Source organism: Octopus bimaculoides, chromosome 10, assembly GCF_001194135.2.
Source record: "Octopus bimaculoides isolate UCB-OBI-ISO-001 chromosome 10, ASM119413v2, whole genome shotgun sequence".
Lineage (NCBI taxonomy): Eukaryota > Metazoa > Mollusca > Cephalopoda > Octopoda > Octopodidae > Octopus > Octopus bimaculoides.
The window spans coordinates 84,320,961-84,338,905 of NC_068990.1; the positions used below are offsets into that span (position 1 = coordinate 84,320,961).

Here is a 17,945-nt window from a genome sequence, read left to right on the forward strand (position 1 = left end):
TTTCTTGTTCGAACTCACTACATACATACATACACACACACATACATATATATACATACGTACATACATACATACATACATACATACATACATACATACATACATACACACGAGTGCGTAAGTTTGCTCACACGCATATGTGCGTATGAGAGAGATATACTGAGAGTGTGCATATAATCGCATACGAAACTGGTTGATTGAGATGTGTGGGCAGACACAATCAGTACGATTCAGATATACAGAAATGCTAACAACATCATGATTGTTTATATTTCTTCATATTGAAACAATGCCGTAGCAAGTCGCAGCTAATAAAAAACCTAATCGCGACCCCCTAACCTTTGCCACATAGATAAACCTAACCTCTCCCCACCGAACCATAGAGATATAACTTCGCTTTACGTTTTATTAAAAGAAGACTGATAAGCTATTTATCTATTTATTTACGTTTGTATTTATTTATCTAAGTATTAAATAAACACAGATGGAATAAAATAAATCTCTGAACGAGGTGTAAACAGTAGCTGCAGGACAACGTGAAGTACATTTGCCACTTAAATGCGGCTAACCACTAAGGGTGGTTCTATACAACAGATAATCTCTCTGCAGCTTTTTATAATTTGAGAACATCCAGATGATCATGTTGACAATCGTTTCTCGAAGGGATGGTCAGTGGTTCGAGCCTGGTCACTGACCAGCCACCTGTTATTTTCGTTATGTGTCATACACACAGCGTCGACACTCACGGACCTCCACTTATTTGTGCTCCCCAGCACACTACTTAGTAAGTTATTGAGTTAGTCTTTCTACAACAATAAGTTGGTGTCTTGTCTCTGAGACTTGCTTGGTTTCTTCTTCCTTTCAGTTGCCCAGTTGTCCATTGAATATTGAAGGCTTCGTCTTCTCAGTTGATGTCCAATGACCTTAGTCTGTCGCCTTCATAAGTTGTAAAGAAGTTTTCAGGCGGTGTCTGCTCGTCTAAGTACTTCGACGTTTGTTACTAAATCTGCATAGAATATCATCGATATTCTTCTAAGGAAGGCGGCGAGCTGGCAGAAACGTTAGCACGCCGGGCGAAATGCTTAGCGGTATTTCGTCTGTCTTTACGTTCTGAGTTCAAATTCCGCCGAGGTCAACTTTGCCTTTCATCTTTTCGGGGTTGATAAATTAAGTACCAGTTGCGAACTAGGGACGATAAAAAGCGACTGCCTCCCTCCGCCAAAACAAATCCGGGCTTTGTACCTAGAGTAGAAAAGAATATTTTTCTAAGGAACAACATCCTGGCAAAATTGATAAGCTTTTGTAGTTGTTTGTTGATGATTTAAGTGATACAGCCATATGTAAAAATAAATTATTTTCACTCTGACCCCATCTCCACAAAAAAAAAAAAAACTTTGTTTCTACTTATCTGCAAACAAATGTCAAAGTAGAGGTATAGTCCACAACGAAGTAGTCGTACAGTTCACCACATTGTAGTGACACAGTTCACCATACAATAGAGGTATAGCTGGCCACGTAGCAGAAGTATAGTTCACTACACAGAAGAGGTAGAGTTCACTATCATAGTAGATATATAGTTAACCACATAAACATGTGTCTATGAAAAGAGATTCATTGTCTTTCAGAGTCGAATACTGGTTAAGATTTGTCTCAGATCTAAGGTCCTTTAAGCCCAGTGTGAATAGAAGTGTTGACGTAGCGAACCTGAAAAGTTGGTGATTAACTATCAGCACGCTGATAGACACCTCGATACTTTCTGACTAAAATAATATCGTGAAGGAAATGGAGAATCAGTCTAAGTACAAGGGTCACAAGATTGAAGTAAAAAAGACATAAGGCATGAAAATAAAACAGTACCATTAACCATTGAGGCTCTATATATGATTTAGAATATGAAAAAAGAAATAACATAAGAATCATACTGGGCCTCATAGTGTTAAACAGACTGAAAACAGCATTGCTAAGCATGGTTATACTCTATTCAAGATTCTTCAAGTTCAATAGCACAACTCAAAACAGCACACCATCTGCATACAATATGTACTCTGTGCAAAAACCAGCGAATAAAGTAGCACAACACACACAGCACTTGTTCTATGACATCGCCACCAAACAATGGAACACAACATGAACGCTAGACGACGACCACCTAATAATGTAGCACAACACATACTACACATATTCTTCCGTAATCGACACCCGACACTATAAGACAAGCAACATTCTACATAGTTGCCACCCATTAATATGCCACAATCCGCCCTTTACATATTCGTTAAATGATGTAACACCGATTACACTGCAAACAAGAAACACAAACAATATCAAACAAATCAACACACTTCACGTTCTAATTGCTTTACACAAAAAGACGAAACAGTTGAACAATACTAGAGATAACAAAACATTTTCCACAACGAAACAAACGTGAGGTCTTCAGGGAAATAAAAAGACACGTAAATACAAATCTATAATGTTGTATACACCTCAAAATATTAACTTTACACACACAAAAGATTCAACGAAATATTAGACAAACACTAGACAAACAAGAGCAACTCGTTCACACACGAGAAACTGCCACTCGGGTCTGGCCAGGATACCTCACGATCCTGATTTTCTTTCATTCCCATATACTGACAATATTGGGTCCCGATAAAGCATGTGAGCAACTTGGTTGTCGAGGTGTGTAAGAAAGGGCCCATGTTAAGTTGTAATAGTTCATAACCCAATAAGCTAGTCCCCACCAACAGTCTATAACTTGAAGGCGCGCGAAATAAGAACCCATCTCCTTACAAATCTGCTATTTAAAATTTTTCTAAATATTCTTGCAGTTCATTTCAATCATCCTTTCATTAGATGTTTCACATTCAACTCTGTTTGGTTTCTTTTGTTTTATTCCCAATCCTCGATAGTCTGTCGTCTATGTTCATTCCCCTTCCCCTCCTTTCTTTCGGATGACGATGAACTGCTAATACTGTCAGTGGCCGAGGAGCAGGAGTACTGCTAGTTTATAGTTCTGAAGATGAGGCGATTTCTTTCGTTAACTTATTTATATTACTTAAAGTTTTTTCTACCCCAAATATTGAAGCAAACATCAGCATGTTCCGAAGTCCCTTTGTGAAATAATAAAGAAAAGACAGAAAAAAGTACTCCAGTAAAGCTTGGCAATAATCTCATTTTCTCGAAGTTATCTGAAGTTACGCCTATTCAAATACAAACACAACAGCAACAACACATATAACAACCATAATGATAATAATTAGTTTCAAATTTTGGCACAAGGCCAGTAATATTGGGGGAAGGGGGAAGTCGATTACATCGACTCCAGTGCTCAACTGGTATTTATTTCACCGACCCCGAAAGGATGAAAAGCAAATCGATATTGCCTGTACAGGCACACAAATGTGCCACACGTCAGATGTCGAAATGATCGCAGAGCAACGTGAAATGGAGTGTTTTGCTCAAGAACACAACGCACCGCTCGGGCTGAGAATCGAAACTACGATCTAGCGATCGTGAGTGCAACACCTAGACCACTAGGCCACGCGACTTTAATAATAATAATAATAATAATAATAATAATACGCTAACTTCTTGTTTTTGTACGTACCTGTTGTGTGCGTCACACTTACTTCAAAGAAGTGGCAAAGCGAGAGAAAGGAAGACAGAGAGGAAGTAAGAGAGAGAAAAAGCGAGAGAGAAAGGGGGTGAGAAACAAAGTGAGAGAGAGAAAGAGAGAGAGATAGAGAGAGAGAGAGAGAGAGAGAGAGAGGGAGAGAGAGAGAGGGGGAAAGAGACTGAGTAGTGACGGCATTTGTTTTGTGGTTTTAAATGTTTATCACATCGCAAGACAAGTAGATACATAGATACATATACACATTGTTAAATCAAAAGCGAGAGAGAAGAGGGACTCAAAGGAAGTGAAAGAAAAAGAGAGAAAGTGAGAGAGACAGTAGATACATAAATCGAAAGAAAAGTTCACACATAGATACATACACACAGCAAATATTGGATGTCAATTTCACTTTTCATTACCACACAAGGATAAAATTAACTCACAAATGGCTGAGTGCTCCACAGACATGCATAACATTAACGTAGTTCTCAGGGAGATTCAGCCTCGCACAGAATATGACAAGGCAGGCCTCTTTGAATTACAACTCGAGACATATATATATATATATATATATATATATGAATGTATTTGTGTGTGTGTATAGTTTAGGTTAGTTAAAACATGTTTGAAATAATGTGTCGCGTGATGGAGATAAACTTAATTACCAAACTTTCATTCATAAATCCATTTATTATTTCGTTCTTTTGCATTTCAATTTGTACATTAAGGTTCTTTGAATATGTACGATCTATTTTAAGGTTAAATAGTAATTGCGTTTACGTTTGTGCAACAGATATTTTAGTTGGATTATATAGCCATTGGTGTTATATTACTTTCTATATTCTGTAACTGTTACAATATACTTTTCTAAGCCTGAATTTTTTTGTGGGAAGGAAACCCAGTTGATTAGATCGACTCCAGTACACAACTGATACTTAATTTATCGACTCCGAAAGGACGAAAGGCTAAGTCGATCTCGGCAGAATTTGAACTCAGAAAATAAAGAGAGACTGTCATAATATACAAACATTTCTCATAGCACCAGTACACTGTTTACAGATGCTTACATTTTTTTATGTTTTCCGTGAATTTTTCACGGGTCCAGCTAGTAATAATAATAACAATAATAATAATAATAATAATAATAATAATAATAATAATAATAGCAACAACAACATCAACAATGATGATGATGATGATGATGATGATGATTTCTTTGTTGGACTCAAGGGCTGAGAAAAACATTTGGTAAAATACAAAGATAAATGAGAAAGTGGAATTACATACATACACACGTGTAAACAATGAAACAATAACAAGAAAGTTGATAACAACAAAATTCCCCAGTAGTGGGGAAGAACCTCTTAGGATAAAACCAAGAAATCCTACCGATCATAAATCATCTTGAATTACCCCGACCGTCAAGAGCACCTCAAGGAGGCACTCCTCTGCTATCCGGTCTTTTTAGCAATAATTCTTTCATTTATTGACAGTACGTTCGATTTCAATCATACGTACGGTTACAGTAAACGTTAAAACGTGGAAGTTTACAAAGGTGTTGGGGAGAACAAGACAAAATAATACAAATCGAGGAGACATTTAGAATTTTTTTTAAAAATAAAGGCATTATATACAAACACTTAGCTACCCAGAAAATACGTAATAAATAAAACAAGATAATATTAAAAAAAACAACCTATACAGGATAAAAGAATAAAAGAGGCATTCAATGTGGCCCATTCACTTCCGAATGAGAACCGATCAGTGAAGTCGGATTAAAGCATTCTATGTCTCTACCTGCCTCTTACTGTTCATACTAGTTTCTGGTGCTCCTAAAAGCGCTCTTAACATTCTTTGCGTGGGACGAGACCAAAAAACATTCCTCGTCTCCTGTTTTAGCTTGTGATAATACATCTGTCCTCGTTTACCATAGGTTGTGGAGTTCACCCTCCACCCCACGAAAAAAGCAACAGTGATAAATGAATCATCTCCACGCACTTTGTAAATGAAACAAATGGTAGATTCATTGACATCAAACTCACGGCTTACAATACCGAAGCTTCCACCCATACTTATTTTCTTGATAATCTCTATCTTTTCCTGTTGAGAATACATTCATCTGCGTCGTTTGTTACGATCAGACGCCTTCCTATTTTTCCTGTTCACTGGTCACATGTTTTGGGTATGAGAGTCTAAACCCATATAAAAATACACATCCTCGAGGCACGATCATTTAAACACAAAAGACAGTCGATGCATTTTGGATAGTTGAGCTTGTGGGTGATCGCTGGGGCATATTTTTGTGGAACAAGCAAAATCTTAGACTGATCTCCAACCCCTGTTATCACAAATCAATCCATAATAAGCATAACATGGCTCACAATTGAGTGAACAGGGTTATCCCAGATCAATGATGAATAAATCAGTGATAAACGAAGCAAAATATACTCTAGTATAATTTTGCCCGCAGATTATTAGCGAGTCTTCTGTATTTTGACCTAAGTTTTTCACGAGATATTGCTTTGCTTTTGAAACGACCGTGAATTTTATACAGTTCTCCTCTTGTTCATTATATACACCATTGGATCAAATTTGACGTTCATTTTCTACTGGGTCTTCTCCCTCTTTCTCTTTCCAGTTATGATGCCCAAGGACAACCTTAAACTTTACTCTAAAAGTGAAAAAGTGCTAGGTTTTTGGTGGCATCTGCTTCAATTTTTAGAGATATTGAAATATAGTTTGGTGTTGATGTGTCAAGCTTGTAATAAAGATGGAAGCGGGAAAAGTAAATGTTTGGATAATGGCAGTTTTCAATAATAAAGTAATATGATCATTGACGTAGGATGAAGGTATGTAAGTATATGGGTGTGGTGTCCGATAATGAGGTGAAAGAGAAGGAAATGAAAGATAAAGTTATGAGTAACGAATGCTGCGGAATCCAGAGAACTTCTGAATTTCACAGAGTTACAGAAACACACTAATATATATAAACACAACACACGAACATAAGCACGCCTACACACACAAACACACACACACACACACACACACACACACACACACACACACACACACACACACACACACACACACACACACACACACACACACACACACACACACACACAAATACCGCCCCACAAGCACACACAAATGCAAATGCACACACACACATAAACACATGAACGCAGTACACAAACATATACACTCATATACACATACATAGACATAAACATGCATATACAAACACACATGCACATACAGATAAAAATATAAATGCATATAAGCATACTCCAATACACACACACACACACACATACGTATACATCCGTAAAAATACACAGAAATAAAGACATTTGCGCAAACACGTCCACTTCCACACAGACACGCATACATATACAGAGAAAAACAAACACACGCACAATGCTCAAACACACAGAAAGAACCTCATGCACATACAAACACAGTTATTTACAAGACTAAAAGGGCATGTCAGGAAAAGTGAAGAGAAACAGGTGTTCAACTAGGAAGATCAATGGAGAATACATAAAAGAGGAGCCAAACGTTAAAAATAGTAACCAAATCTCCACAAATTCACATCTTATAATTATGAAGAAAAGAAGGAGTCTGAAAATACTTCAGGTTCGAACTCGGCAGACAGCGAAACAAACTCAATAGAAAAATTCAGCTATAATCCAGAAGAAGGGATTATCTTCTCTGCATATTTTCGCAGATATAAAGAAATCTTCAAAGAAGAATGTAAAAGTTGGTCCGACGAGAAAAAAGTACGACTGCTTTTAAGGAAGTTATCCCCTGCCGAACATGAAAAATATAGTAACTATATTCTGTCGAAGAAACCAGGTGACATTTGTTTCGATGAAACAATTAATATTTTATCGAAATTTTTCAATGAAAGAAGTCCCCTGTTCAATATGCGCTGGCAATGTTTAAATTTGGTTAAAAAGGTGATGATGAAGATTTCGTCACCTATGCTCGAGTGGTTAACAGAGAGTGTGAGAAATTCAAATTGAATGAGTTGACCCCGGACATATTCAAGTCTTTAATTTTTGTTCAAGGGCTTACTGATGGATCAGCGAAATCTGGAAGTCTTTCTCTGCAACGACTCTATTCTTCTTTTGAGATAGTTAATACTAGAAAGTAGAAAAACATGGTTTGAGACGATAGACCGCATAAATTCTTAAACTTCTTCAGAAGGCAAATAGTTATAGTCAAATGACTTCGAAGGACAAACACGGCGTTCATATGCTTTTGTTAATGTACTTTTGTCTGTGCTCTCAACTTTCATAAGAGATCCTTGTCGTCATTGAATCGCATCAAGGGTAATGTCTGATACGATAGGTTGACAAAAGTGTTTTAGTCATTCTATGATATCAGTTTCTTTATTCAATTGCACAACGCTTTTGTTTTTCATTCTATTGTATCAAGGAAATATTTGATACAACTGAATGAACAAAGATGTTTGTATGTGGAGACAGAAGTCACAGGCAAGAGTACATCAATAAAAGTATGTGAAAGTGGTGGCCGTGCAAAAATGCGCGCGCACAAGTGTGTATGTGTGCCTGCGTACGTGCGTGCGTATGATTTCGTTTGTTCATATTTCTGTGTATGTATGTGTGTGTGTTGTGTTATCCTTAGACTGGAGACCTGGTCTAAATGTTTGTTAGTGTGAACTCCGTGAAAAGCATCGAAGAGCCATTTTGACGACGTTAAATCGGATGATGGATTGAATTTAATATCCAAGGACAGGAACGATTGTCTTTCACACAATTTCCACTGACCAAATTCCATTGACAAGTCAATGACAAGTCAATCTGGTCAACCCGAGATTACGGTAGAAGACACTTGCACAAGATGTCAAGCCGTGGTGTGTTTGCAATCTTTGATTTACATACCTAAGAGTAGCTGTGTGTGTGCATGTGTGTGCATGTGTGTATGTGTGTGTGTGTGTGTGTGTGTGTGTGTGTGTGACTGTAAGTACAACAACCTAAAAAAATGAAGGAACTGGCTAGATTTATAGAGGAACAATTTTATTGTGGGTGATAGAAAGTTCGAGGATTCCAATCCAGAATGAAATTACTAATCACTATGCATAATTGAAGTGTTACACACACACACACACACACACACACACACACACACACACACACACACACACACACACACACACACACACACACTTTAATTTCTCGGTTATTATTTTAGAGAAATTTTTTAGAATAACAACAGAATAATTGCTAATAGTGACCTCTCAGTATTGAAAGTAGGGTCAAATTTCTCATGAAATTCATTTTGGCTGCTATTTCTCGCCCGTTATGTAACCACTCAGAAGTTATCACATTATGTGGTATTGATATCTGAAGGATTAACAACAATCTTGGTTATCTGCCCGTCTCTACTCTAATGATACGCAACTTCTAAAATGACTAATATGAAAAAGTAGAATTATATGAGTGAATGGCTTGGGTGGATGGACCATTTGACTCCCATTTAACGTTCTTTGGGAGGTAAATTAAATAGCTGTCGTTTTATTGTCAAACAATTTGTGTGTAATTCTATTGTGCTTTTGTTGGTGTTTTTCTTTTACATGGTTTGCTGAAAGGCGGAGACAGCAACGCCTAGACCAATTGAAAGCGTTGTGTGGGTTAAATGCAAGCATATGTAGAACAAAAAATAGAAATAGAGATGACGGAGACTTCTAAACCAAATGTTTTTATAACGCTTTGGCAGTATAACCAAACATTTAAAACTACATAAATGAGTTTACAAGAGTGCAGGAAAATTTGAAATATACTTTAACGTGTGTGTTGTGCGTTCGGTAAATTGTCAACACACATTTTGATGTGTATGGTTGTTTCATGTGTATTCAGTGTTAATATTTAGAGAAAACGAGATAAATTATTCAATGTACAGTCCTAGAGACATGAGAGATCGAAATGTGTAGTTATGTATTCGTCATTTGCATTAGTGCGTATGTACTCAACTGACCAATGGAGAGGAAGGGTGCGTAATCTTAGCCCGCGCCCTCTCTAAACCTGCCTTCCAACAGTGTCGTATTAGTTTCAGTTCCAGCGGCCAGAACCGACCAGCTGTTTGTTCGTACAAGCCTTCGAACCAGGAGGAGGGGGCGGCATGAACGAGACCGCAACCTGTCAATCAGCGATGCTGCTTAAGTGTCACCTAGCGACGCTATTTCCCGGTCGGCATGTTATGGCTTTCAAGCCATTTTTGGTCTTCTCGCTTCAGCCATATATAGAAGCTGGCTTTTTCGACTGCCTCCTGTATCCGGGAGTGCTGTGACACAGTAAAATGTTCGTTGAATCTTCTTTAATGGTCAAATGACCTAAAAGTGACCTGTTGTGGTCGTAGCAGTAGTGGTTGGAATTATTCTAAATTCTTGTAGTAGTTTCATCTGTGGTGGTGGCGGTATTCAAAATAGGTTTATATTTTGCGCTTCTTTGCTAATGCGCTGATTATAGGTTGCATTGCCCCTGAATTTATAGAGGGGAAAAATTCTAAAGTTGGGTTGTTCGTTAGTGGCGCAAATATCGATGTGCTCGTTTAAACCAAATTTTTTCTGTATTCTCGTATTTTAATCTGGGATCTATGTACCGTCATCCTCTGGCGTAGACTGCTTTTAGTTTGACCAATATATTGTCAAACTAATATATTGGTTTGACAATATATTGTCAAACTAATATATTGGTTTGACAATATATTGTCAAACTAATATATTGTTTGACACTCAACAAATTGAAAGTACCTGGACATGGTTGACTCTTTGTGAATTTATGTGAAGGAGATACGAGAAAGAATTTATTTTATAAAATCCTAGATTGAATTGCAAACTTTCGTTCTTGAATTATTTTAACTAATAGATGTTTGTTTTAAATAATGTTTTCACTGTTATTTCTAGCAGCTTCTGTTGGCTTGTTCGTAGCTTTTGAATATTTAATTTGCCCGCGGATGTTTTAATATTAACTTTGCTCGAGTATATTTTACTGTTTCAACTGTTATTTCTAGCGACTCCAGTTGGTTTGTTTGTTCGTTGCTTTTAAATATTTAATTTGCTCGCGTAGCTAGTTTAATGTTTTGACATGCTGATGCACCCACCCTAGATGATGGAAGAGGCAGCGAACCCGCTGTTTTCTGATTGGTCGAACATTCTGAAAATTATAAAACTTTGAATACCTGTAACGTTTTTGGAAAATTTTTCTGGAATAAAAGAATAACAAATTCGGATTCAGCGTAAAAAATTACATCTAAATGATATATTAAACAATTTTTTAAAGATAATTGTAAACAGTGACGAAAACCACAAAGATCCCCTTTTCGAAATGTGGAATTTCCAAGGGTCCCACTAGTAATCATTAATATATTTATTGTTGCGTGGTGGAAATGCCAAAAAAAACCCCAAAAAAAACAACAACCTAGTGTAGTGTACTAAATGGTAACGAGGGTAAGATTCTGAAAAAACAATTCTGAAAGCTATGGGCGGTTTTACATTAGTCACGTCACTGATGTTGTTTGTAATGTGATAAACGTCATACACAGTCTCTAAATACACGAAAGTCGTGAGAGACGTCACCAATATGTGTGGATTTGGGACTAAATACATTATATGCGTGTGAATGTGTGTATGTATGTATGTGTATGTCAGTGTGTGAGAACACACTGATACATATTCATCATTCATACATACATACATACATACATACATACATACATACATACATACATACATACATACATATATATATATGTATAGTCTGCTATTGGCTGAGGTTGCTTTCGTCTGAAGCTTTATGCAGTTTCGACTTAAGCATGGGTTTGGATTTCTACGATAAACTCCACATTCATATTGCTTGGAAGTTAAGGCAACAGAATCACTTTTTTAACCCAAGATGTGATGAAGGTATGTTGTCAGTCACAATGGAGATGGTCTTTTATTTTAATGGCTTCGGTTGGCGGCAGTTGCAGATCTTCATGGTCTTTGTAGGTCCTCCAACACTTCGAGATCGATACATTTCATGTTCCTATTGAATAAACTGCAAGTAGACTATGGATAAGGAGAGGATTCCAGAAGGAGACAGTTTGGAAAAGAAGGAAAGTAAAACTGGCTAGTGTGGGTGTTGAGGTGAGAGTGAGATGTGGGGTGAATACAGCACGTGACACGAGATGAAACCCTATTTTATCCAGCTACAATCGCTGTTCTTTTACAGGTCTCTCTCTTCCTCTATCTCTGTCTCTGTCGTCTGTCTGTCTGTCTGTCCCTGTCTCTGTCTCTGTCTGTCTGTCTCTCTCTCTCTCTCCCCCTCTCTCTCTCTCTCTCTCTCTATCTATCTCTCTATCTATCTATCTATCTATCTATCTATCTATCTATCTATCTATCTATCTCTCTGTTTCCGTGTATCGCTGTTAGATTAGCTGAAATCATGTTTAATCCTGTTAGTATCGTTATCCTTTTTCAAAAGGTTTCCCTCTCTATTTCTCTTTCTGTTTTTTTCTTCCTCAACTCCTTCACATCTTTCTAGCTAGATTGAGATTTACAACCTTGATGGACCGAGACAAAAGCGTTCCATTGTCATAGTTTCTACGTATTTTAGTTTCTTTTTTCGAATGTGGCACAAGCAAAAAAAAACCCCGAAAGACCTTGTTTTCGACTTATATTTTTGCAGCATTTTTAATAACAGTGCCTGTGACGCTTCAGACTTGTTACACTGGTGAGAAGAAATTATTCTTAGAACACCACTAAAGGGACTTAAGTGTTAGGTGATGATTTTAAATGTTTCTTTGGATAGAAGCGGCAGAGTGAGGAGATAGCACGTCTGGGAGCCAGGGGATGGTGTATGTTGGTGAATAACTTCATACTGATCAGTCGCCTGGCCTTTTCTTTGAGAGAGAGAGAGAGAGAGAGAGAGAGAGAGAGAGAGAGAGAGAGAGAGAGAGAGAGAGAGAGAAATAAAGCGAAGATTGAAAGGTTTGGCTAGAATAGAGATTATCTCTGGGACACATGATTTGAGAGAAATTGAAGGAATGCTGTCAGATATGGAGGCATTGTTAATTCGAGGCGTCGAAAGATTATTTCGCACTTTTTTGGGCCGTTACCAACACGTTTTTTTCCCTTTTGGCTTAATATACCTTGGACTACTTATTTTATGTGTAGTTCTTTAAAGATAATATGGTGCATATTTGAAGAAGATTTGACTGCTATTACAATTTAGATCAGCAACCACGTAGAGGTTCACACACTGGCCGCTGATAGTGTAGGTATTATTGATCCTGGCTAGCATTGAGTCATCAAATCCATACCCCAAGGTGTTTCAGTTGCGATAATTCTGCCGTTTTTTCACACCTCGAATGTAATTAGGATTGTATTATCCAAAATGTTTTCCCCTTTTAACACAATGAAAGCAAGATTTGAGGGAGATTTGAGTGTTATATCTTGCAGTCCGATCGGCGAGTGAAAGATCACTCCATTGGACTATGAAGAAGACATGTTTGATATGGTGGTGGGCAAGAAATGTTGGATCTATAAATCATGTTACCACCGTAGATAAGGTGAAGTTTCCTGATGTGACATTTGTATTCACATGATGTCCATAGCTAGAGCTCTTTTTAAGGCTTCCAAAACTTGTAGGAGGAAGAAAGAAAGTTATCTTTAGACTGTAGAGTTGGATGAAATCTTTGTAAGGGAATGGACCAAACTAAAGCACTCAAGGGTCAGGTGGTCGGGTTAACTATCTCCTTAAGTAGATGTGGTCGGTTGAGAGGATCCAAATCTTCCACATGCAATGATTTCTCCATAATCCGGCAGCAGACGAAAAGTTTTATTTATGCTCTACTATACCTAGTCAAAGTTAAAGATGCCCCGATGGTAGAAGAGTATGTTTGTTGAGGGTAATTAACACCTGTTAGAGTAAGAAATGTGATGCAAGTGAATCTAAGCACCCAGTCTTCGGTGATAATCTTAGCAATGATGAATAGAATAAAGATAAAGATAAATACACAGGTAAATATTCCAATGAAACACCGTTTATTTATCTTGTTTAAATAACAGATCCTTTTCTGAATCACAGTGATCTATACTGTTATTGTTGCTGTTGTGATGGTAGTGGTGCATTTCAAAGGCAGCCCTAATTGAACAGACCTAAAAGATAGATAAGAATAAGCCTGATACTTATCAATGGCTTTCCTAGTGTTAAGTAGATGAGAGATAAATATTTTACTTGATATAACAATGTTCTTTCAAAAGAGGCTTTTCCTTTTTGGGAGAAACTGAATTCTACGCTGTACGTCACCAAATGCTGGTCAAATTCGACATGTCGCTGCTGCTTAGAAGTGTGAATCCTACTAACAGCCAATTAGATCGAATCGTTAAAAGAGTAGTGGATACGAAAGTGAGGCTGTGACAGGATACAAACTACCTACAGCTCATTGTTTTTTTCTTGTTAGCCTATTAATTTAGCAGCCTTTCGTATCTGAGCTTGTTTTACTCTTCTAATCAAGTCAACTAATATAGTTTGACTGCAACCCAAAGATATTAATCAATAAATCAATCAGGTATTTCTCTTGGGAGTAGATATAGTCGCGTGAGATGAACGTTTCAGTGGTCTCCAATAAGCCTTGTGTTATGACCAAATGCATCTAAATCTGGTATGCATTTATTTGGTCCAGAACTCTCACTGTTTCTGTGAAATAAATATTTCGGTAATCCTTTTTAGAACAACAGAGATCCAAAGACCTACTGCTTTATATTGGTTCTTGTAGAACAAAACAAATGAGAGAAAAATCTCTCCTTGACTACAACATTGACCTTGTGTAGGTAGAATTTAGTGTGCTAAGATTTAAATTAAATACTACAAACCAAACACTCGTTAGTTCCATAGTACTTCCGCTGCTTAAGGATTTGGGGACAGATTGGTACCTACTTAGTTTAATGCTATTGACCATTGGGAATTAAGTAACTTAACGATGGACAATGCATTAGAAATGACAGACGTACGAACCATGTGTATGAGAATTAATAAAAAAGGATTAAATAGGTAAAATTAGATTCGAAGAAGAAAGAAAATGAATAAGTAATTGAATAAATGTAAAATTTATTTTTGATTTAAATATTTTCCAGCGATTCTTGCAGCAGAAAAAGTTAAAAAATATGCAAGGCTTCACCCAGGCGAAGAAATACCATCGTATATTCGCTGGAGAAGAAGAAATATATATAAACTTGTACCCCATCCACCGATACTCGCACACAAATTATATAAGAGACCATTTCATAAAAGACAACCGTTAAAAGTAGATCCTAAGTATCCTCTCCTTCAGAGACGTAGACGTCTCTCAATAAAAAGCGAACAGCTTAGAACAACGTTGCTGCAACATTGCGATGTCCGACCCTACTATTTAAATGATTTTGAAAAGAATGAACAATTTTACCAGAATGTGTTCCCTCTACTTGGTGAATGGAATGAGAACAACGAGTACTCTTTCACAAGATATACTGAGGACAGTATTGTCAAGAACACGAGCGAGGACCAGAAAATATTCTGGAGAAAAGTAAAAGTATCGCAACAAGAGTACAGCAATAAGCTAGATAAAATCTTGAATCAGTTGAGAAACGAAAAGCTACTTGTTTCAAAGACTAATCTCTCTTCAGATGTGTTTTATCCCTGGAAATGGAAAATTAAGTAAAGATAGCAACAACATTATTACCAACAACAAATATAGCATGAAGAAAAACAAGAAGATGTAAAGGACATACAAATGTATGTGGGGTGGGAAAGACGAGTTACACAAAGACGAAGGGACGCTAAAGTATGAGAAAACATTGATTAAAACTAGATATATACACATAAAATTGTATTTCTTTAATTTATCATTGAAGACTTCCTTGGTTGTACGGACAAATAAGGACTCAAGTTCTTTGAATAGTTGACAGGTAAAATGATGTAAGTATTCCAGGTAACTTTTACTAATATTTTATCATTTTCAGGTTCTCTGTTGTTTGATCCCATCTCCTGCCCGATCAGCTCTTTGTCAAGATCGTCCTCACAGATTTCATAAAGGTTTTTTTTATTGCATCTTTATTGATCTTTCGAATGGTTGTGAAGACCATTTAATTCATGTAGAGGGATGGATTGTATACCACCTGAGGTAGGTTTCCTTTCATAAGAGACAAGACTCCTTTTCATCAGTTAGATACTTCTCTTGCCGGAAGAAAGGACTTTTCACAAGAGAATGAATCTTCACCGAAGAGCATCTCCCCATAAAAAGTATACCCACGCTTTCTAATTGTCTTTATCTCCTGATCTAGGCTTCATCTAGTGGATGGAATAGTACTTCTGTGAAGGGCTACTTCCAGGTCGTTTAATTTTCGTTGTTATTGTTGCTGTTGCTGCTGCTCTGAGGCTGGAAAAGGACGTTCTTAAGGATTCTTGGTTAACTTCTAGAAACGGAGACAGAACGATTTATTTAATGACTCCAGAGCTTTCCTGGTGCCCCCTTCGGACCCGCAACAGCTATTGTTACTATTGTCATTGATTTTGTTCTTTTAAACCTTCTGGAAGAGAAGACCTTAAATGTGTGACAGCCAGGATTTTTGCTCCGCATATTGAGATGTAATGCCTTCCTCCTACCTTGAAACCGCTCACTAACCTAGAGAAGGTCATTCACATATATCTTTGAATAACCGGACATTTTCAGTAATTACCCCAAGATCCAACGGGATTGGCAAATACAGTTTTATATTATCTTAGTCGTTGGACAGCAGTAGGTCGAGAAAGATAACCATTATCATAATAATTACTGGCATTACTAAAGATAGCGTAAATTTATTTTGCAATACTTCTATATTATACCTCTTATAATTTCACGTATGTGTGTGTATGTGTGTGTGTGCGTGTGTGAGTGTAAGAGAGATAGAGAGAGTGAGAGACAGACAGACACAGAGAGAGTGTGTGTGTGTATGCGTGCCCGAGTATGTGTAGGTACGTACATACGTATGTACGTATGAATATATATATATATATATCTGGATATGTGCACGTATTTATGCATGCATGTATATGTGTATATATGGGTATTTATGTATGTATGTATGTGTGTATGTATGTATGTATGTATGTATGTATGTATGTATGTATGTATGCTTGCATGCGTGTGACTGTACGTCACTCTAGTAAAGTAAATAATTACTCAATCTAACATGAAATACATTGTCTATAACCGTATGCATGGAGGGACAGATGACAATGCAAGGTAGGGCAACACTGATATTCACTGTATATTATATTATTTACAAACATTTGTTGTTTTATTGTTATTGTTGTGAATATATATATTACATAAACTTAGAAGCGTTAAGTGGGTTGGTATTTTACAGAAAATAAATTAAATTTCGAACGCGGGATAGATAAAATTGAATCTAAAGCAAAAAGTAAATTTCGAACACGGGATAGCTCTGAAAATAGCCTGGAAAATTGGGTAAATACCCCTAGAAGTCGGGTGGGTGGGAAATGCTAATAGACGGCTACAAAGAATCGAACACCGCACCTCTCGGATACCGGCTGTACGCTTTGTACAATTAACCTAAGCGTCCCTGGTATCCCGCATTCGATATTTACTTTAGTTTCTGTAAAATACCAACCCACTTGACGCTTCTAATTATGTTTATAAAAAAATGTTCTAACATTCCAAAAAATTATTACTTAACCTTATAATGGACGTTAACCGTTATCTGTTGTCAGGGACCGGTTAGCTTAGTCGTACAGGGCACTCAGCTTGTGTCTGAGATGTATAGGACACTATTCTCTGTAACCATCTTCTGGTAACTTTTTGTCCCGTCTTTTAGGGGTACTTACCTAATTTACAAGGCTGTTTTCAGAGCTATACCGCGTTCGAAATTTACTTTCTTTTCTGTAATATATATATATTTGCTTCCCAGCCACATGGTTCCGGGTTCAGCTCCACTGCGTGGCACCTTGGACAAGTGTTTTCTACTATAGCCTCGAGTCGACGAAGGCCTTGTGAGTGGATTTGGTAAACGGAAACTGAAATAAGCCCGTCGTATATATATATATATATATATATATATGCTTGTGTGTCTGTGTTTGTCCCCCGCCATCACTTGACACCCGGTGTTTACGTCCCCGTAACTTTTGCTCAGCAAAAGAGACCGATAATATAAGTACTAGGCTTGCAAAGGATAAGTCCTGGAGTCGATTTGTTCGAATAAAGGTGGTTCTACAGCATGTCCACAGTCAAATGACTGAAGCAAATAAAAAAATAAAAAGAATAAAAGAACATATAT

General features: G+C 37.2%; 1 long non-coding RNA gene across 1 annotated transcript; it reads left to right on the forward strand.

The window, feature by feature from the left end:
• Positions 1–11,214: 11,214 nt before the first annotated feature.
• Positions 11,215–15,494, forward strand: LOC106871324 (uncharacterized). Its single transcript, XR_008265086.1, has 2 exons — positions 11,215–11,552; positions 14,766–15,494. It is a non-coding gene; the product is annotated as an uncharacterized LOC106871324 (long non-coding RNA).
• The last annotated feature ends 2,451 nt before the right edge of the window (positions 15,495–17,945 follow it).